Genomic DNA, 8,163 nt, shown 5'->3' with positions numbered 1-8,163 from the left:
CTCACTGTTGTGGCCCCTCCCATTGCGGAGCACAGGCTCCAGACGCGCAGGCCCAGCGGCCATGGCCCACGGGCCCAGCCGCTCCGCGCCATGTGGGATCCTCCCGGACCGGGGCACGAACCCGTGTCCACTGCATCGGCAGGCGGACTCTCAACCACTGCGCCACCAGGGAAGCCCTATTTGAATTTTTTATAGTAAAGTTAATATAAATGTAAAAATGTAACTTTCAACCTAAAAATAATGAAAAGCGACTATTCAGAAGGAGAGCTATATGATAAGGTTTTAAGATGATCACTGGATGCTGTGTGAAAAATAAAAATGAGATTTCAGATGGTTAGGCAGAAGAATATCATTTTGTCTATGATGGAGTCAGTAGTCATGAAAAGGGATGCACTTAAACATATTAAGGTTGTAGAATCATCAGACTTGATGATGACTGGATATTGTGACATTTCTGGCATGAGCTATGGAGTAGATAGTTAAGGAGGTAAGAAGATAAGAAGAAAACCAGGGCAGCGTGATGTTATAGAAGTCAAAGAAAAAGGTAGTCAATGTTGAACGCAGAGAAGAGCTTGAGTAAAGTGACCACCAAATTTAGGGATACAGAAATTATTTGTAACCTTACCTAGAGGATCTTGGGTGGGAGCCAGTTAGTCATAGGTCGATGTCACAGACTGTTTGTGTTTGCCCCAAGTTCATATATTAAAACCCTAACCCCAATGTGATGGTATTAGGAAGTAAGGCCTTTTGGAGGAAATTAGGTTCAGATGAGGTCATGAGGATGCAGATGGATTTGTTGTTATGGGGTTGGGTAGTTAAGGGAATTTCTATCTGTTGGCTTCTACTTTTCCTGTGAAAAAAAGAATTAGGACAATACTAAACTTTTATTGATTGTTTATTGACAGCAGGCATTATTTTAAAAGATTTACATATAGTGACTCATTTACTACTTACAATAACCTTATGAGGCAGGAAATATTATTGTCTCTTTTTACCAATAAGGAACTGAGGCACAGAACTGTTAAAAAAAATGTATCCCTAAGGCTGCATTTACGTAAATTGCTGGAACCTGAATACAAAGCCAGACAGCTTACTTTTATAGCCCACAGTCTTAACTACGAGCCACATTTAACTAAGGTCATCCACTGATGGTGAAGGAGATATTGGAGGAGTCCGTCATCGAAGGAGTATGAAGGGAGGAAAGAGTCTCTCCAGAAACTGGAATATGATAAGATCATAAGGGATATAGAGAGCTCAGTTGAGACTTGGAATTACAAACTGAAAGTGCTATCAATCAACCTGGTGATGTGATTTGCTCCAGAGGATCTCAGCTACTTGAACGCAGGCACTGAGAAGACAGACTATTATGTTTATCTGAGGTTAGCATTTATCGGGTATAGCAAAATGACAAAAAGACAACGGAGAGTGAAGGTGGCTGCAATAATCTACAGGGAAAGAGGCTTTGGGGAATACATCCCTCATATTAAAATGCTCTTTCTACTATGCTAGTATTTTTTCTCTCATTGGCCTTTTCTGGCAAAGACATTTGGTTAATAGAGCAGAGCCTTCCAATTCAGCTAAGTTCAACACACTGGTATAGAGAATTTACTATATACTAGCCTGTCTGCTACATGTTAGGTATTTTGAACAAGGATTTTGCTCTTTGTTTACTATTAATGCCACTGGTACCAGAAATTTTGTCTAAAAGCAGTGTATCAGATATTTAAGTGCCTTCACTCTGGCTTATCTCTATATCCTATCTTGGTTACAGGGTCATATCACTGATTACTTTCAGATTTCTTTCATGCCACTTATGTCACTCTGTAATCAAAAAATGTTAATTTTCTAGTAACATGAACCGACCCTAAGTTAACACCTCAAATTTTATTTTACAATTTAAAAAGTTAAAATTTGCATCTGAGACAAATTAAAAGGAGAGTCAAATATAAAATTTTGTAGATATCATAATGACCCATCCCAGCAAAATTTTAATAATTAAGACATAGGTAATTGGAAGCTCTGAATAATTTTCACAGTTGTTTGGACATTAGCTGATCATCAATACCCTATGAAAAACTTACTTTTATGATGATTCTGATGGACTGAAATTGTGTACTAGATTCTGAATCACAAAATTTTACATAGATTAAGAAATAATGAGATGGATCACTAGAAGTAATTTTACTTTGAAACTGTTAATGCAACGTGTGGCCCTTGATTTCAAAGGCAATAGAATTGGCTGTTAAAAATACAGATTCTGGGGGTGGGCTGCCGGGAACAGGGCGGAGTGCGGCCGCACGGGTGTGTCAAGGGGGAGAGGCAGCCGCTGCCATAGACGTGTTCCTCATGATCCGGCGCCACAAGACCACCATCTTCATGGACGCCAAGGAATCGAGCACGTGTTCGAGCTGAAGCGCATTGTCCAGGGCATCCTCAAGTGGCCGCTGGTGGAGCAGCGGCTGTACAAGGACGACCAGCTTCTGGACGACAGAAAGACATTGGGCGAGTGTGGCTTCACCAGCCAGACAGCATGGCCTCAGGCCCCAACCACTGTGGGGCTAGCCTTCAGAGCAGATGAAGCCTTTGAGACCCTGCACATCCAGCCCTTCTCCAGCCCACGTGAGCTGCTGGAGGTGATGAAGCCACAGGACTGAGGAAGCAGCGCCAATGAACAGGCTCTGCAGTGAAAGTCCCCCTCCCACCAACTGCACCCCAATAAGAGATTTGGGTGCCCCCCAAAAAAATACAGAATCTGGGACTTCCCTGGTGGCGCAGTGGTTAAGAATCTGCCTGCCAAAGCAAGGGACGTGGATTTGAGCCCTGGTCCAGGAAGATCCCACATGCCGCGGAGCAACTAAGCCCGTGCGCCACAACTACTGAGCCTGCGCTGTAGAGCTCGAGAGCCACAACTACTGAGCCTGAGTGCCACAACTACTGAAGCCTGCACGCCTAGAGCCCGTGCTCCACAACAAGAGAAGCCACGGCAATAAGAAGCCTGTGCACCGCAAAGAGTAGGCCCTGCTCGCTGCAACTAGAGAAAGCCCGGGCGCAGCAAGGAGGACCCAACACAGCCAAATATAAATAAATCAGTTAAAAAGAAAACCATATATATATGTATGTGTATATATATATATATATATATATATATATATATAAAACTACAGAATCTTGGTCCCCCTTCCAAATCTACTGAATCAGAATCTGCATTTTAATAAGATCCCCAGGGAATTTGTATGCACATTACAGTTTGAGAAGCACTGGTCTGGGTCATCATTATAGTAATTAGTATTGTGATGGGTTGAAATGTGAACTCAAAACACCCACTGGTTTTTACGTTTCAGTCTAGAGATGAGCTGACCACATGTAAGTCCTGATATTTTTTAGGCAAAAAGGTAGTTTGAGAGAAAAATGGGGAGAAAGAACTGAGGTCTCCTTTTATTTTAGACTTGATGTGATTGTCCGGTTGGCAAAAGCATCCATTCACAATTCTGATATCCATTTTCTCTGGTCTTCTTTGTGGTCATACTCTGGCTCTCCTCTTTCCTTCTGCAGTCTTCCATATTCCTCAATTTAAAATCCCTGATTTTCAAAGGCAATAGTTTCTAGATTCTCAGCAGCCAAGTATTTATTGGGTAGAAATGAGTTAACCCAAGAAACGTTTGAAGTTGGCAGGATTCTGATGGTTGAGAAAATTTTGAAAGTCATCATATGGGGCTCTAAATATTGGAATGGTTGACAAGATTTTTCCAGCACATGGCAGATGTTGACTCACAGGAATTAATGTGATTAACCTTCAGCCAAAGTACGTTCAAGGCAGAGAGGTGAATCTGAGTCATTAGCTTTGGTTCTGGAGCAGTGAAAAATTACGGCATTTGCTCTGTCCATGCCCTTCCATACACAGATCACCTCATTTATATCATTGCTCCTTCATGTTTCTTTTCAAAAGTAAGAAATGCCAAGGTGAGTGACCAAAAGAGAGCAGCTATTCAGTATATGGCAATGACAACCAAGCTAAGGTTTTCTTCTTGTCAAATATTTCTATTGAGAACTCCTTTGTTTCTTCCTCTCTGTGCTTTCTTCTTGGAGAAGAAAGAGGCTTTTCAAAAGAGTTGCTGAAAAGTTACAATTTCTTCTCCTCTTAACTCCCCAACCCACTCCAATCTCTCCCCGGTGCTTTACCAAACCAGCATTTTCCAAGAATACCAAAGACCTAATTTTCAAATGTATTTGAAAAAAGATTAATTCTCAATCTACTTGAACCCAGAGAAGCATTTGGGATGGTTAACCATTAACTCCTCTAGAAACCATCTCCTCCCTTTGTTTCATGGGACACACATGCTCCTGGATTGCCTCCCAAGTCTCGTCTCTATTTGCATAATCAGTTCCTAGCTCCTCCTCTGCCTGCTCCTTTTTTTGAGTATTTCTTAGAGCTCCATCCTCTTCTCTTTCATTTTACTTCCCCTCCTGAAGCAATCTTATTCACCCTTTTGGCTTCAATTGAATCACTCCAATACTGTCAGTAATAATAACATTTAATGGTTGGTTATAATGTGCCAGGCACTGTACTAAGCTCTTCATTTGATGTATCTAATTTATTCCTCATAACAACTCCGAAATGTTTAACTCCATCCTGTGCTTCTCCTGAGTCTCAGAAATGCTCATACACATGTATACCAGAAAAGTCCTTTGACTGTCTTGGAGGCACCTCAGAGGCGAAATGTTAAACATGGTATTCTTCATCTTTCCCACTCTACTCCATATAAAATCTGTTCTTCCAAAATTGTCCCCTAAATCAGTTCGTGGTATCACCAACCACCAACTACTTGCTCAAGCCAGAAATCTAAGAGTCAAGCTTTTTTGATTCTTACATTTGACCACGCTGTCTAATCACTAAATCCTATTGATTTTACTTCCTAAATATCTTTCTAATATGCCACTTCTCTTGATTTCCATTACTTTCAATCAACTCCATGGTTTCTCAACCTTCACACCATTGACATGTTCGATCAGATAATTCTTTGTTATGGTAGATTGTCCTGTGCATTGTAGGATGTTTAGCAGCATCCCTGGCTTCTACCAACTAGATGTCAATGACGGCCCTTCGTCCTTCCCCCCAGAGTTGTGACAATTAGAAATGTCTCCAGGCATTACCGAATGTTCACTGGGAAGCAGTAATGCCCCCAGTTGAGAACTATGGCTTTAGTCCCAGTTAATATCATCTCCCTCTGTATTTAATACAACAGACTTAATTTGTCCTAAATGGTGAAAAACACAAATGTCACAACCCTTCTTAAAAACTTTAGTTTCTCCATGCTTTCAGAATAAAATCCAGAGCTCTTAAAAGTATTCCCAAAGATCTTAAAAACAGGTTTATTGAAATATAACTTATATACAAGACTGTACATATCTAATGTCCATAATTTGATGAGCTTGGACATGTGCATACCCATGAAACCAACACAACAGTCAAAAGTAATAAACATACCCATCACCTCCAAAAGTTTCTTCTTGCCCCACTTTCTTTCTTTTGTGGTAAGAGCTCTTAACATGAGATCTATTCTCCTAATTTTTAAAAAGTGCACAACACAGTATTGTTAACTAGAGGTACTATGTTGTACTGTAGATCTCTAGAACTTATTCATCTTGAATAACTAAAAACTTATACCTATTGAACAAATCCCCACTCACCCTCTCCACTCCCCATCCCCTAGCCCCTAGCAACCGCCATTCTAATGTCTACTTCTATTAGTTTGACTATTTTTGATGCCTTATATAAGTGGAATCATGCAGTATCTGTCCTTCAGTGACTGGATCATTTCATTTAGCATAATCTTCTCCAGGCTTATCCATGTTGTTGCATATGACAGGATTCCCTTCTTTATCTATTCATCCATCAACAGACACTTAGGTTGTTTCCATACCTTGGCTACTGTGAATAATGCTGTGATAAACATGGGAGTGCAAACACCACTGTGAGATAGTGATTTCCCTTCCTTTGGATATACACCCAGAAGTGGGCTTTCTGGATTATATGGTAGCTCTATAGTGCTGCAACATTTACATTCCCACCAACAGTGTACAAGGCTTCCAATTTCTCCACATCCTACCTAACACTTGTTAATTTGTTTTTTGAGAATAGTCTTCCTTTTAAAAAATTATTGAAATATACTTGGCATAAAATTGTGTAAATTTAAGGTGTACGTGTTAATTTGTTATTATTTATATGAGGTGATATCTCATTGTGGTTTTGATTTGCGTTTCTTTGATGACAGTGATGTTGAGCACCTTTTCATATATCTGTTGGCCATTTGTATGTCTTTGAAGAAATGTCTGTTCAAGTCCTTTGCCCATTTTTAAATTGGGTTATATATATATTTTGCTATTGAGCTGTAAGAGTTCCTTATATATTTTGAATATTAACCCCATATCAGATATATGGTCTGCAAATATTTTCTCCCATTCCACAGGTTGCCATTTAATTCTGTTGATTGTTTTCTTTGCTGTGCAGAGCTTTCTAGTCTGATGTAGTCCCACATGTTTATTTTTGCTTTTGTTTGTGCTTTTGGTGTCATGAACAAGAAAGCATTGTTAAGACCCTCTAGAAATTTTACAGTTTCAAGTCTTACATTTACATTTTTAATACATTTTGAGTTTATTTTTGTATAAGACAAGGGTCCAATTTCATTCTTTTGTATGTGGATATTCAGTTTCCCCCACAGCATTGTTGCAAAGACTATCCTTTCGCCATTGTGTGTTCTTGGAATCCTTGTGGAAGATCAGTTGACTACTTATATGTCAGTTCATTTCTGGACTCTCTATTCTGTTCCATTGCTCTACATGTCTGTCTTTATGCCAGTAAAACACTGTTTTAATTACCTCAAGTGATCTACAGATTCAATGTTATCCCCATCAAAATCCCAATGGTATTTTTTACAGAAATATAAAAAAGTCCGAAAATTCAAATGGAACCATAAGAGACCTCAAGTAGCCAAAGCAATCTTGATGAAGAACAAAGCTGGAGGCATTACATTTTCTAATTTCAAAATATATTATAAATTCACAGTAATTAAAAAAAAGCATTCCCAAGTTTTGACTCTTACTTATTCTTCAGTTTCCTTTTGGGCTGTATTGGATTTCCTTATATAAGCATTTCCTCAAAATACCAATTCTCTGTCCTTGGGCTTTTTGCAGCTCTTTTGTCCTTTGCTTGGAATGCTTCCACGTTCCCCTCTCCCTTCTCCTAGTCAATTGCCCATCATCCTTCAGGTCTCAGCTGACAAGTTACTTACTCAAAGAGATCCTTCTTAACCAGTACTGGTATTCCTCTCTACCAGACTAGGTTAATGACTCATGCTACCCAAACTATATGCTTCCATAACAGATTGCACTTCCTCTTTATATATATATATATATATATATATATATATGTTGTCTGCTTAGTACCTGCTACAATGCAGGGCACATAGTACAAACTCAAGTGATTGAATGCTTTGGAGACTCTATTGGAAAGAAGCAGTGGTATCTCGTAGCCTATAAGGATAGGAAATTCAGAGACGTCTCATTAGCTACAAGAAGTAGGAACCATAAAGTCAGGGACCAAGGTCACATTTTCTATCTGCTGGGACCAAATGATCTCTTGTCTCTATTCTTCTTGCACCCTTGCTTTATCTGTTTCTTTCTGCACTTCACTCTTTTTACCCATGTCAAATCAGCCTTGACTCTATAAGAACTCCATTACTGGCTTGTCTAATACCAAGTAACAAGTGCAACTAAATCATAAGTTTTCTGTAGTGCACAATTCAGTGGCCTCATATCCTGAAATTAATGAGAAAGATGAACAGTGAGATGTATGCCCTTGATTCTATGGTTACTTCTTTGGTTTTCCAGAAGCCAATAGAAAGACATATGAGAACTTAGAGAATTTTTTAAAAATCCTGAGCATCTCATGGACCCTCTTCCACAGAGCATCAGTGTTTGGTCCCAAAGAAACAAGGCCAAGAACTCTCATAATCTCCAAATGCTGACAGAGCCACCACTGAAAGCCAGCCAACATGAACTGACCCTTTTTCTTGTTGAATGGACACCACAGGAAATGATCATCAGTGAAAGAACTAACTTGATTTGTCTGATGGCCCTACAGAGACAAAGTTTTATTTATTTTTA

The 8,163-nt window shown here is 39.5% G+C and overlaps 1 pseudogene; it reads left to right on the top strand.

Annotated features, from left to right (window-relative positions):
* Positions 1–2,337: 2,337 nt before the first annotated feature.
* LOC115865928 (elongin-B pseudogene) lies at positions 2,338–2,687 on the top strand (annotated as a pseudogene).
* The last annotated feature ends 5,476 nt before the right edge of the window (positions 2,688–8,163 follow it).

The sequence above is a fragment of the Globicephala melas genome, chromosome 5 (assembly GCF_963455315.2).
Source record: "Globicephala melas chromosome 5, mGloMel1.2, whole genome shotgun sequence".
NCBI classification, from domain to species: Eukaryota; Metazoa; Chordata; class Mammalia; order Artiodactyla; family Delphinidae; genus Globicephala; species Globicephala melas.
This window is presented reverse-complemented; position numbering and strand designations above follow the sequence as displayed.